We start from the raw sequence: 13,562 nt of genomic DNA, 5'->3' as shown, positions 1-13,562 counted from the left end.
GTGCTTATCGTATGACCTCTTATCCTTTGCCTAACAGCTTCTCTGATTCCTGACAAAGGGATTAGGCTTAGTCAAATCCGGGCTGGCCTAGTCGGAACTATGATTCTTAAGACCTCACTCAGAACTACATTCCCGGATTGGTTGTTGTTTGAAGCATAGTTAAAAAGAAAAAGATCCCTATCAGGTGAGAAAGAAGACATGAATGCTGCTTCCAACCAAGATACTGTTCTCCTCGATGCGGTTCCTTTCCCGCGAGTTATATTGATATTGTGCTTTCATACCCGGACTTCGCATATTACTTGGCACCTGCCTTCAAAGACATCTGCGGAAGTAATATGATGTCTGAATCTTGCAGACATAAGATCGGGTGAAGAAAGTGCTCAATCAGACCTTCTTATAGGTGGCCTGCTCCCTATATCATATATCAGATAGTGGGACCTCCTTGCTCTTCTTCTTGACCCTGAAGAAAGGGCACCCCTAAAGGAGATCGGCAAGCCCTTTCTCCTGATGTATGGGACAAGGCCGGGGAGTATAGAGAATATAACGCAGCCCTCAGGCAAACCTCTAACCAGGCTGATGAAACCTAACCAGAATGTTAAATCAATTACGTCGATAGTTTTGAACCAGAGCAGGGAAGTGAAATAGATAAATCGGAAGTGAGTGAAGCCCTCGATTAGCAAAGAGCTCCCCCAACGAGCTCTCTCCGTTCTATCCAATAGACTCTTTGCTAAAGTTTTCTTGCGAACCTTCGCAGAGATTAGCCACAGTTGAACAGGAGGTACGAAGTTCGTTCAAAAAGAACGAAGAGAGAGCTCAGCTCCTGTGAAAGCCTAAGCCTAGAAAAGCTAGGATTCGAAGTCAACTTGAAAAGCAAATGAGTCAGGTGATAGAGTTACCTTGGTAAACCCCTCTTTCTATCGCTACGCCCTTTGTGCCCTGTAGTAATCAGTCTACGTTAGAATCCCTTTTGAAAGAGCTAGAGATTGGAAGAAGCCTCTAAACCCATGCCAGCAACTAGTTATTAAGCAAAGGTACTCTTATCCACTCTTTTCGCCAGAAGTCTGATTTTTCTGACGGAAAATAAGGGAAGATATATATTGACTTTTACATCTGCCTTAGCATCCCGCTTATATATCATAAATCTATGAAGGGATGGTATTATGCGTGGATACCCCGACCTTGTGTTGGATACAGGTACGGGTAAAAGGGCATGCGGAGACTTAACACCTCCGTAGGCAGTCAGGTATGGCTTTGGTTAAGTAAATTGACGACTCCATCTTCACCAGTAGCCAAGGTAGGCATAATCCGCGTGAGCTCTTAAAAAGTCTTTCGTGCCTCACCTTACTGGTGCTCTTCGCCAGATTTTTTTTTAAAGCAACTAGAACTCTTTCCTTATGAAAGGGTCTCGTTCTGCCGTATGGGCTTTCCCCAGGGTGTAAGAAAACTCTAGCTAGATCCTAAGATCTCGATCCACGGCTTAGTAATCCGCAGACGCTTCATACGAAGCCGAATCCACTGATCCAGGTGGGTGAGTTGGTATATAACCAAAGGAAGAGCAGAGGCTGGCAAGTCGACCAGAAGACCGGCTAACCTAAGCGCCCACGAAGAGAGATTTCGAATACTGAACTAAGTAGGTAGTAGGCCTTCCACTTTGGGAACCTTTATCACAGAGCCGATTTCCTCAAAGCCTATTCTCGAGGGAGAAACGGAGCTGGCGGAAGGTGAACCAGAGCCTACTGAGGAGGTCAATTCAACCCCTGAGACTGAGCAAGCTGGAGCTACTAGGTCAAATTACCCAAGCTGAGCTTGCTTGGCCACTTAAGGTTTCGCATCGAGATAGAAAAGGTTCGGATTGAATGAATCTACCTTTCGCTTGCTTTGTCTTCTAGGGAATTTTCTGCTCGCTACACCTCTGTGAAACTGCCCAAAGTCAAAATTCTTCAATAGCTTGATCTTGATCTGACCGTCTAATGGAAGAATTCTATTAATATGGAATTTCCTGGTATGAGCTTAAAAAGCATTCCCCTGGAGCCTGAACCCCGTGACTTCGTACCTCAATCCCAGCCGCATTCGATCTATAATTCTTCTTCTTCCCCGGCGGAACTACCTTAATTTCATTTCGGCTTCGCTAAAAAGACCTGGGCTATGCCTCAAACTCTCTTAACTGGCCCAGGGGTTAATTAATCTCCGCATCAAGGAGAAGAGCAGAGATCTTTGTTGAAGACAGCACGGCAATGCGCAATCGCTAAACAAGACCAAAAACGCTATATCACAAAGATCAGTCTAACTAATCGGCCTAAGGCTTCTAGAGACAATTCCTGGCTAACACGAGTAATGGAAGAAGACCCGAAGCGGAAAGTAAAAACTCCTTGAGTTAAGCATAAATAAGTACCCCAGAGGCTACGAGAAAGATCTGAGGGCGATCTCGCATTGCTGCCTCACAACGTTAACAAACTCCATCCAGGGATTCAGAAAGAACGGTCCTTTGGACCAGAAGGAAGACAAGAACGAGACAGATACAACTAGGAACCAGACATGCACAACAAGTGCTAAGCCAAAGAACTAGGACTCCACGAGTCGATCGTAATCCGAGGCTTCTCGGTTAGAATGAGTGGATGCACTCCATTGGGATCGTTGTAATGGCATCCCTTTTCTTTAGATAGGAAGGGAAGGCTGTTTAAGTTGATGTCCAAAGGGGATATCTGGAAGGAAGATGGTACACAGAAGAGCAGGGTCCCAAAGCAAATGCATTCCCATCTGGGCAAGAGCAAAGAAAGAAAGGGCAGGGGAAGTTGTGAGGCAGGGAGTAGAATGGTAAATGTCCCTGTTTGAGGTCTTTTATCCGACTCCGGTCTAGCATAAAGGGTGGAATGAATCGGGTTTGCTCCCTTCACCTAGAGACTTCCATTAAGAAGGTTAGAAAACAGGTCATAAGGAGGGTTCCATCTTAGGAACATTTCTACTTGGTTCTAGGCTGCCTGCCTCATCTACGTCCCCGTTGGTGACAACGAGGATAGAAAGAAGATGGAAAAAGCATTCCTTTTCCTAAGTTATTAATTATACAAGAAATTCGTCTTTAATATTTCATAAACGATGTCACTTTGAATCAATAGAGAACCTCTTTCGCCGAGTCCTAGGATGACGGAAAACATCGTTGAATCGAGCGCTACTGCTTCATTTTCATTGATTTTTGTTGCGGAGACTATATCTTAAAAGTCTCTAGTGCCTCAGAGTCCGCCCGCTATCGCTTCATCTTTTGATGTAGCGTAAATGCCTGCTGTAGATGCTATCACTTATTCTGCCTCGGTCGGGTGCTGCCTTAGTTGATGTGAAAGAATCCCCCTTGCTTCCTACTAAAAATGTGAAATCCCTTGCCCCTCTCGCTTCGCTCGAGCTGCTACCGCTCCTCTCACATCGTTCGAGCAACTACGTACCTTTACAGTCGAGCTACCTTCGTCCCTGAAAATCCCTAAGAAAAGAGGAAGTCACAATCAATCCAAAGCAAATCGACGAGTCTCACTTCCGATACTCAACTCATTCTCATCTTAAAGCGCTGAAAGACAGAAAGAGCAGCTAGATGATTAGATGCCACATCTCCTTCCATCATCTTTCTAAAGAAAGCTCTCTATCTTCTCACTCTTTCCGGAGCTCTAAAGCTACTAGTTCATGCCATGGTTGTTGTGAAAGAATAGGCTGCTATTCAATCAGAATCAGAGGAACTCTTTTTGTAGGTCTTTTTCCAAAGCTGGGATTAGCTTAGCAAAGGTTGCTGCGGACAAAGCAGCATAAACCTTGTTAGTCAAGGCATCAATCGTAGGATGCGAGCTAAGATCCGGAAGAGTCACTCGCCAGAGGAAGGGAATTCGCTCAAATCCGTACCAATCTCAATCCCAACTCTACTTAATCTGATAAGAGGCCTCACTCAACAACTTCGGATTGGCATCTTCCTTCAATGACTTGGATTAGCATCACCATTACTCATTGTGATTGCATGAAAGAAAGAGTCAGCCGAAGCTAATGCAACTACTACTACAAGTACTAGTCTCTCCTCTCTTCTTAGCTGCGTATCCGGTCTTGGGAGTCAAGTAAGGGCATGGCTTAAGCCGGCTCCTAACCTAGGGTGAGGTATCAACATAGAGTCAAGTAGGACAGAAGGATTAGCTTAGCAGTGAACAAGACGCATTCAATCAGTTCCAGAGCAGGGAGTTCTCCTTCGCCCCGAAGGAGCGCCCCCCAATTGCCTGGTGCCACGGTTCGATCAATACAATCGAGCAGGGGAGCCATAATTAATAATAGCATAATTTAGAATAGAAGGAATACGAGTATTATATTGCTTCGTCAGAGAATGGAAAAGAGAGCCTGCTACCTTTGAATCGGGTTCCATCTCCTTTTCGACAACCTCTGCTCTGAGTGCTAACGACCGCTCGTGCCCCATTTGGATGAGTCACTTCGCTCCGGTTTATCTTATCATGTCTTCTATAAAAAGTATAGGTCCTTACTTGAATCTTTCGTTGAAAAGGAGGCGGGGGCTCACTCACTTTCTTTCTATAGAAAAGGGTTCGAATCCTTTTCTGAATTCTTCTTTTTTTAAGGATCTCCCAATGAGTAAAAATCACCATGAAGAATAGTAAATATACTAGAGTTCGATTCAAAAGCTATCCTTTCTTAAGTGAATGAGTTGTGTTGAAGTCGTGAATACGTAGATAATGGACTCTACTCTCCCTTATTAGGTCGAGTAGTCCTTAAGAGCAGCAGTTACCTTTAATGCAAGAAAACCTAAACATATTGTGGATGATAACCTGGTAGACTCATTCATCTGCGCTCAAGCGATCTACTAAACGAAGTTGTTCTTTAGCAAAAGAAGAAGGCAAGGAGTCTGGACATCAGAACGTCAGGCAAGCATCAGTCCCTTGGTTGATGAGTCGTAGCGGAGCCATGTGGCAAAGAATCTTTCCAACGGGCTGGCTTCCTCTATCTATTAAAGGGAAGGGGACCTAGTAAGATGGGCCAAACCCTGGGCTGAGGAAAGCATTAGACACTACAAGCACAAAGAGAACCGAAACACCGTTCTTTTAGATCGTGTAATGCAATCTATCTAAGATCTTGGCATCCTAATTCCTTTAAGAACGAAAGGAAGTATCAACTACCATTCAACTTAGCCAAGAGATTGACAAATAAAATCAAGTAGCCTTCCAGGTCCGTTTTTTAAGATTCGGATTATCCACATGACATGCCCAGAATTTGACCTTTGAACTCAAACCCCAGACCTTGGTTTACGGCTTAAAGAACCCTATCATTGTAATATAGCATATCTATGTCCACCCAGCCGGCCTTCCCAGCTCTAGCTGAGGTACCTCATCTTCGATGAGCATCCTTCCCTAAGTAAGGACCTATTTCTGGCCCGCCCGAAACTAGAATTTATCTGCTTCCGTAGAATGAAAACCACTCTTTCCTTCCTACAGCTAGAAAGCCCTAAGAAGCCTATAATAATATGCTTCGTTGTTAAGAGCATTCTTTGAAGCTAGAAATAGTAATCTTTCACTGAATGGTCTTTTTACTTGAAGAGCGATCTATCGGCCATAGGAAGGGAAGATGAAGATCTTGGCCCTACTCCTTTCATGCCTCACCCCAAAGACATCCACTCTGTAAGGGGGATTCTAAGAGAACTCTTGTCTAGGAGTCAAAAAAGAGGTGGAACTTCTCTATTCTATATAAGCTATTTCGCGCTGAGCGAGGCAGCTTTCCCTCCTAACTAACGAGTAAGAAGTCAAAGCTGATATTAATAGAAAGAGCAGATATGCGAAAGTCTATCCTACTCAAAGCGGTCTCATGGAATTACGACACTAATGATCAAGCTAAAGAATCAGCGCAGACTGTTTCCAATCTGGCCGGGCTGCTCTCGCTGGGGAAGGCCGGGGAAGAGAGAACAAAAGAGGCACTTCCCTCGATAGAAAATGTAGTAACTGTGGCCAGTCCAGCTGATAAGAAAGAATAAACGTTCTTTGATGCGACTTTCCGTTCTTTCACCCCAGCTCGGATAAGACTGAAAGAACAACCTCCCACCTACTGACTGAATAAAGGCTGGTGCTTCGATCCCAGCCAAGCATAAACTAATCTTTACTGTAGTTGAATAAGCTTTCCTATTCATTGAAGATCTAATCAAAGGTTTTTAGATATCTGGATCGAGTAGCCGAGCCCAGCCAATCTCAGAGAGAGGAGCCGAACTCGTGCTATTGATTGAACCGGCCTTTCTTCCGGCCCCCCGGAGCAGAGAATCCTTCATATCGGATGTTGGTCCCCCCGGATGAAAACTCGGAGCTAGTCAGACTAGATTCGCCCCCTCATCCTCAGGATTTGCTGGCCAAGACGGCGCAATCTCCTTAAGTTAAGCGCTTCTTGCTAATGTCCTTAAAAGTCAAAGGAGAGAAGGAACCTTCAGGCCTTGGCTTCGGTTCCAGAGATGGGTTCTGTGGCGAACTCGAATGGAATAAGAAATTCCTTCTTCTAAGCCAGAGCCAGGTCAGTCTAATGAGGGTCAGGCTATCTCTTATTAAGATCTAGCTTTCCTTTCATAGGTTGCTAGCCCTTCAAGTGATAAGAGATTTCAGGCTGTCTAAGGCAAGTCCTACTTACATCGAGTGTGAAGTGTGAGAAAGCGCTTTTTAAAGTTTCTGTAGCAAGTTAGATCAGTAAGTGTGAAAGATGAGCGAGTAAAGAAAGTTAGGAATATGAGAAAAGCCGGTTTAGCTGAGTTAAGAAATTCCGATAAGTTCTTTGAGTAAGTCTGTGTAAAAGCGCCTCAAGCTCATATTCTATTGCAGGAGAGCTCTCGGAGTCTCTCACAAGGGAAAGGCTGTCAGTTTCCTTCCTGTGTTAAGCCTCTCCAGTGCCATATGGGTAAAGAGCTAACGAAAATGTCTATCTTTCTTTCCTTTAATGAGGAAGACTCTAATAGGCTTGCTTTCTTCCCCTCAGGTCAAAAAGTAAGAACTTGCTTTTGAGCTAACCTTACATTCAGGGGAGAGGGCTTCTCATACCCGCCCTTACAGGAGCCTAACGGAGAAAAGGCTATGCCCAATAGGGGAAGGCTGCGAGGATGTCTGTTGATGGCTAGCTCGTACAAGCAAATATTGGACCTAGGTTTGTTGATGGATCTGGTCTTGTCGAACAGGTCAGGATTCGAGGTTAGAACACAAAAGCCCACCAGCCGAGCTGAACTGGTTAGTGATGGAAGCAATTCCCACGAACTGAGAACAAAAGGATTTGCCCCCTTCCCCAGCCACGCTCATCCACCGCTTTTTATTAAGAAATCCTGTCTGTGTCTTTCCAGGCTTTCTTTTGCGTGCTATTCCTTACGCCCTGAGAAAGAACCTCCACTTGGATTCATTTCAAGTCTCGAGTTCTTGTTTAGAATTCTCGTAGATGAAGTAGCAAGTTCAAGTCTTTCAAAAAGCAAGGCTGTTTCCCTTTCTAATCGTATCCTGCTTTGACATGGCTGCTACGCCCGCGGCTATATGGCTCCGTACTGACGGACGGCTGCGCGCGAGGTTTGCTTGGAGACTCTTTTTTGTTTTGGGGTGTCTGGTAACGGATGATAGAGTGATATTTTATAAAAAGGAATACGGTTGTGTGCCAATGCCTGCTGGAAAAAGGTGAGCTAAGTGAAACTTATCGACCGGAAGAGGTCGAGGGACTCTTAAATCTTAAACAGATTAGGCACAGGTGGCCTTACACATCCTAATTGAATCCTGCTTGAGAAGTGCTCTACTAGTCCTCGTTTTATACTTAAAAAAGTTGGCTAAAGATTTTTTTTCCTCCCAGCACTCAACTGGCTCTTCGTACTTGAAATAGAATTCTGATTTTTAGTCATAGTCTAGTGGGAATCCGACAGCAGTAGTCCTGCAATGGGCCTTGTAGGGCTAAGCAAAGACCAAGGGCCTATTCTACGAAAGGAGAGCGCTTTTAGGAGAGATCTTTCAAGACAATACAATCTCATCACAAGAAGGAAAGGAAGACGGAGCCCGCTAAAGCAGCTTGTTTCCCAATAGTCCAGGGGCATAAAATCAAGATGGAAGCTATAATAGGGGTCTACTACGTGACATCCAGACAATGGTAAGTCAGATCTGGTGACAGGGGGAGCTAGGATTGTGCGATCCGAACACGAGGACAGCTTATGAAACTACGAATAAGAGGATGCGGAAGAAGGATTTTTTTTGTTGAATGGTAGGTTCCCCCAATCTGGGGCTGGATGGAAGACATGCTAACCTTATTGGGGGACTAGTCTCATCCAGCCCTTGGCTGGCATAGCGAGGGGGATGAGCAGAAGAATAATTATGCTCTTTTGCTTACCCTTCGGTATACTATTCCCTGACCAGTATCATCATCTTTGACAGAGCTGAAAGCGCAAGGCAAATACTTATCTACCTATCTTTTATCTTTACCTATCATAGGAAGCGAAACAACTCTTGCCTCATGGCAACTTATCTTATTCTTATGGAAAGGAGAGTACGAGAGAACAAGAGGGTCTGTAATTGAGGTTGTCATATCCTAAACAGAGTTTGACGTAGTAGCAGACAACTTTGAATTGAGACTGAAAGCATCAAGCTCAGCAGTTTATGGTTCGCCCTCTACCATTTTCTTTTATATATTTTTTTATATACGCGATACGAAAACCTTTCTCTTCCATGCTAACTAAACACTACTGGTGTACTGGTTAGGAATTTTTCTGTTCGCCCCTCACTATGCCGGGCCAGACTAGACTTGTAGGAGTGGGATAAGAGCGCCTATTGGTAGCGCCAGCAGAGCGGATCCAGTTGTTTACGTGATTCTTGACCCTCGATCTGTCTAGTTCCTTGGAACGTTACACTCGCCTTCCCGACCGTTGGTCGGGAAGTGTTAGCCAGCTATATTGAATACTAGGATTGCCCCAACCCCTACGGAGAGACAAATGAACTCTTTACTTTAGAGAAAGAATAGGGGCGAAGCGGTTGAATTGGCTTCAATCGAAATCGTTCCTTCCTCTCCCTATCGGTCGAGCATCCTTGAACCTCTTCCTCTTATCTTATATTTTAGGCACTCGAAGCATATTGGAAAGTTTCCAGTAGAGCGGGAAGAAGGCTTAGTCAAAGACTTTCAAGAGCTTGTTGGAGGAAATTAATCAAAGAAAGGGGAATGAACTAGACCTCTTTCACGGAATCAACAGAAAGACGGGCCCAAGCAAGCACGAGAAGAAGTAATTAAGGGACAGAAGTTACTGAAAGCTTGATTTAATATTACATTACATAGGTGGTCTATTTCAAATATAGGGCACCAAAAGAGCCCTACTAGCTCTTAGGAAATAGGGAGGGCTTCCTCCAGGAGATGAAATTGAGCTTGATTTACTTTTCTTTTACTTTATTATTTATTAGCTTATGAGAGGGGGAAAGGCACTTTAGCTTGACTGCACACCAGCAAGGAGAAGGACTAAGCGGCAGAAAGAAAAGTGGGCAGCTAGGAGTATCGCCTTCAAACCAATAGAGAGAACCTGATAGAGAATTTCTTTTTCGATTTAGGGGATAGAGGTTGGGCCGAACTATTATATAATAGCTAAGGCAAGACAGAGAGGAACTAAACTCCGATCAAGGGAGGAGGGGCTACTAGCTAGACATCAAAGAAAGCAAAGAACGAATCAAGCAGCAGATAAGCCTAACTTTGAGGAGAAGATCAACGACTTGCAAGAAGATCAAGCAATAGAGATAGAGCCGAATCTCTTTCATCCTTAATGGGGAAGGGCGACTAACTATTGACTTTTTACTGCCGGTATAGGCATAGAAAGTAATGACTCACTTCCCTACAAAGCTGCTCTCTTGAACATGAATCACCTCTTCCCATTGATTTTATCCTTGTCAAAATGAATGAAGTTAAAGCCATACCCGTTTACAATTTAAAATGTTTTGAGAAATTCAAATGTTATAAGTCAGGAACGCTATATGAATCTATAAATATAGAAAATAAGAGATTTTATGCCTTTATAGTTTTATACTAAACCAACAAGCCAGCCATTAGCCCTCTGTAAACTGGAGTATGGAAGTGGAACTCAGTCTAGTCAGCTCTCATCCAGCAAGCTCTCTAACACTAGCTAGGGCTAACCTCTCTTTAGCCTATCTGTCCTCATGCTAGCCAATCTCTGGCAATTGGTCTATGGCAAAGGGTCATATTCAAGATGTGAACAAATCGAATGTGCACATTCATGCAAGATCCGGTGCTCTCTTTGAAATATCCGCTCTTAGAAGAATAAGTTCTTTCGGAAGAGAAGAAGTAGCAGAATCCGTCAGCTTGCCACAGAACTCATCCAGAAGGAGTATGCAGCCAGACTGACTACGGAGATAGAAAGAATAGGATGGGAAGATGAATCAATATTAAAGAAAGAATAGGTTACTAGAGAATCGGATCTTAGATAGTGCACGAATGAATGCATAGTGAAAGTCAGTCTTGGGGTAATATCATCTTTCCTGCCCCTAGGTCCTAGGTTGCAAGTCAGCTGCTCACTCTCTATTTCTTCGAATTCGATGTCTTAAGCAGCATGTAGCAAAGATCAATTTGAGATTCAATGTGGGACCTGAAAACAGAAGCTAGAGTTGAACGATCTACTTTTCTATCCTGTGGGCCTATCCGGAAATAAAAAAGGTCTCTTCTTTATAGAAAGTAGCCTGCCTGGTCTGTCTCTCAATCAGTCTGTCCAGTCAAGTCCTTGACTTCGGTCGTAGGTTGAAAGTCAAAAAGTAGCTGCTCTCCCGACCTCCGAATAAATTAATAAGTGGAAAGCTTCGTTCTTCCTCTTATTCTGCTTAAGACTTGGAGTTCGAAGTGGCATGGATCTAATGAGCTATTCCTCGCATCTCCTCCTTTATAAAATGGAATAAGGCAATTGCCCACTAATCCTCATCGCTGTCCTGAGCCTTATTTTCATACGGATTATAGGAATCCCGATCTGGGAAGAAAAGCAATTGTTCTTAGCAGTAGTAAAGTTCCCATGGACTTTCCTCACTAAGTTCCCCCGGAGCTAGAGAGGTTTGAAGAGCCTAGAGATCAGTTAGAAGCTAAGGGATCTTCTTACCTTATTTATATGGCATTTCTTCCAAGGACGGGAAAGTAACTAAACCTTATTTCCTGCTAATTCTAAGGAAGGACGTGTCACTCTAAATATGACTTCTTGCTTTCCCACTAAGACCGCTTTCGAACTGATTTACGGCTTATCAATCTCATCTCTGGCGGTGTCAAAATAGAAAGATTACTTGCTGCTTTCTAACTTCCTGGCCTTTATGCCAATCCTTTCGTATTCCTTTAGGCGGACGGGATTGGAGGAATCTCTCAAGTAAAGGCGCCTAAGTCTAAATATCAAGAGTTTGCTGTAAAGCAGGGCTTTAAGAGTGAGTGCTAATACGTCTATATCGAACTCCCGATCCGGGCCTCTTAGTAATTTGTTGTTAGGGTTTGATCCCTGGTTGGGTTAAGGAATAGCGGACCTCCGGATGGTAATCAGAGCTGACTAGGAATGGAATACCTTGCTTTCAAACTGACTGGCCATTCTTTTCTAACGAACTTCCCAGGCTTAAGGGGATATGAGCCCAGAGGGCATAGGATTAGATGAACCGGGTCTTGAAATAGATTATAAGGCTTTTGCCCTAGGGTTATTGATGAGTTTGGAGTTGGTCTTTGTGGGCAACTCTTTGTCTACGAGCTCCCCGGTTGACTACGTCTAAGCCTAGTTCTCATACTAACTACGCGACTAACTTACTGCCAATGCGGAAGGACGACTAACTATTGCGTACTAGCTCCTGCTTCTCCCTTAGGTGCTTTCTGCTCATTCTTCTCTGTCAACTCATTCCAAGGACTGGATTGTATCAACTAACTCAACTACGTCCTTATCCCACCGGGCTAGAGAGAATAGGGGCGGTGACAGATACAGAATATGGAAGAGATTCCAAGGAATATGGCATTTCATCAGTCAGACTTACGCCTTCTCTGTATCAGGTAGGAATGGCGTGTTGGATGATAATCCTGGGGTTTAGACTTCCTGTTGCCTATAAGATCTGTTGCTGGACGGGAAATTGACAGACAGCGCTAAGTCTACTCCAATCTCGTAGTGAAGTGCCCATAGGGATTGGGATTTTCTTAAGAGGTCTTAGGGCCTAGTTGCCTACCATATCTGTCTAAGCACGGGATGGTAAGACAATAGTTATAGGAAGGTCAGGACCTCAATATCAATACGTCTTTGGGCGCCCGAGGTTTTTCTTTATCCGGGGAATCTATTCCCAAAGCCTGGGATTCTCTTCAAAATCCCCTCTCTTCAAGGTCAGCCTAAGCGTCAATCTCATATGGATAGCTTTCTTTCTTTCTTCAAGCCCCAGCTTCATCAGAAAAGGTGGGAAAAGCAGTAGAAGATAAGAAGATCCTTTTCTCTGGGAACTTACTGAGTTACGAAGGCAGACCTGAGACAGAGCAGCCCGAGGGAACTCTTTCTCTTCTAATACAATCTACTACAAGTAGTGAAGGATAACATTCCTCGATCTAAAGCACTTCCAGCAGCGGAGGAAAGGTAATCAACTACTTCTGAGGAAATGGCCCTCTTTGACTAAATTGCAGCCGTAGAATTAGCATCAGTGGGATCAAATGGCCTGTCAGTCTGAAAGAAGTTCGAAAGTCTGATTGACTTAGTTACTCTCCAGTCCTGCAGCAGAGAGATCCTTAGAAGTAGAAGAAAGGGCCTTCAAAGAGGGCATATCCCGCCAAAGAGAACTAGAAAGAAAGCGAGAAAGAAGTCTGTCATCTTGAGGCCTTCCAGCCTCGGATCATCCAAAACCTGGTGAATCTATTACCTTAACCCAATTGGGATCCAACCTTAACTCAAAAGAACAAATAACAACCCTTGGGCACGGAACTCCTATAGAGGAAATAATAGAGGAAATAGAAGAATGACGAGCTTGAGAAGCAAGTTAGAAGTACTACTTTGAATACAAGCCCCACAGGTAAACTTGCTAGCAGGTGGCCCTTACTTAGATAAGTATGGAGATTGAGTCTTACTACGAAAGGCAGTCAGGAATAAAGACGGATATTGATAGTGACACGTCCTTCCAGATATTTCATTACTATTTATATGGCAGTTGGCCTTAGGCCTTTCAAAGCCGGAATAGAGTAAGAATAATCTAGTATTCGCCCTAACTCACAGGAAGATCTAAAGGCAATTAAATAGTAGCCTAAGCAGACGATGGACGAGACTCTGGAAGAGTGGCTTTCTGCTGAGGTTGCTTCTGACGGGCTTGTGAACAATTCGGTAAAAACCCCATGTTTGTGAAAAAACACTGTATGTATAGTATAACCGCCGCTTCAAATCAATTGAATCAATGCAAGCAATGCTGTTCCCACATGCCTATTCATTCATATTTGGTTGGATTCCTCGGTTCATCTTATGCCTTAGATGGAATAGCCTGTTTTTTCTAGCTATTACTTTCCTTCATTCAGATCTCTAGAGGCATACCTAATTACCGATAAGAGCAGAGATCTCCCCTTCTCCTTCGATCCTA

This window comes from Neltuma alba, unplaced genomic scaffold (genome assembly GCF_004799145.2).
Source record: "Neltuma alba isolate B1F8T4 unplaced genomic scaffold, ASM479914v2 tig00010580_pilon, whole genome shotgun sequence".
NCBI lineage: Eukaryota > Viridiplantae > Streptophyta > Magnoliopsida > Fabales > Fabaceae > Neltuma > Neltuma alba.
This window is presented reverse-complemented; position numbering follows the sequence as displayed.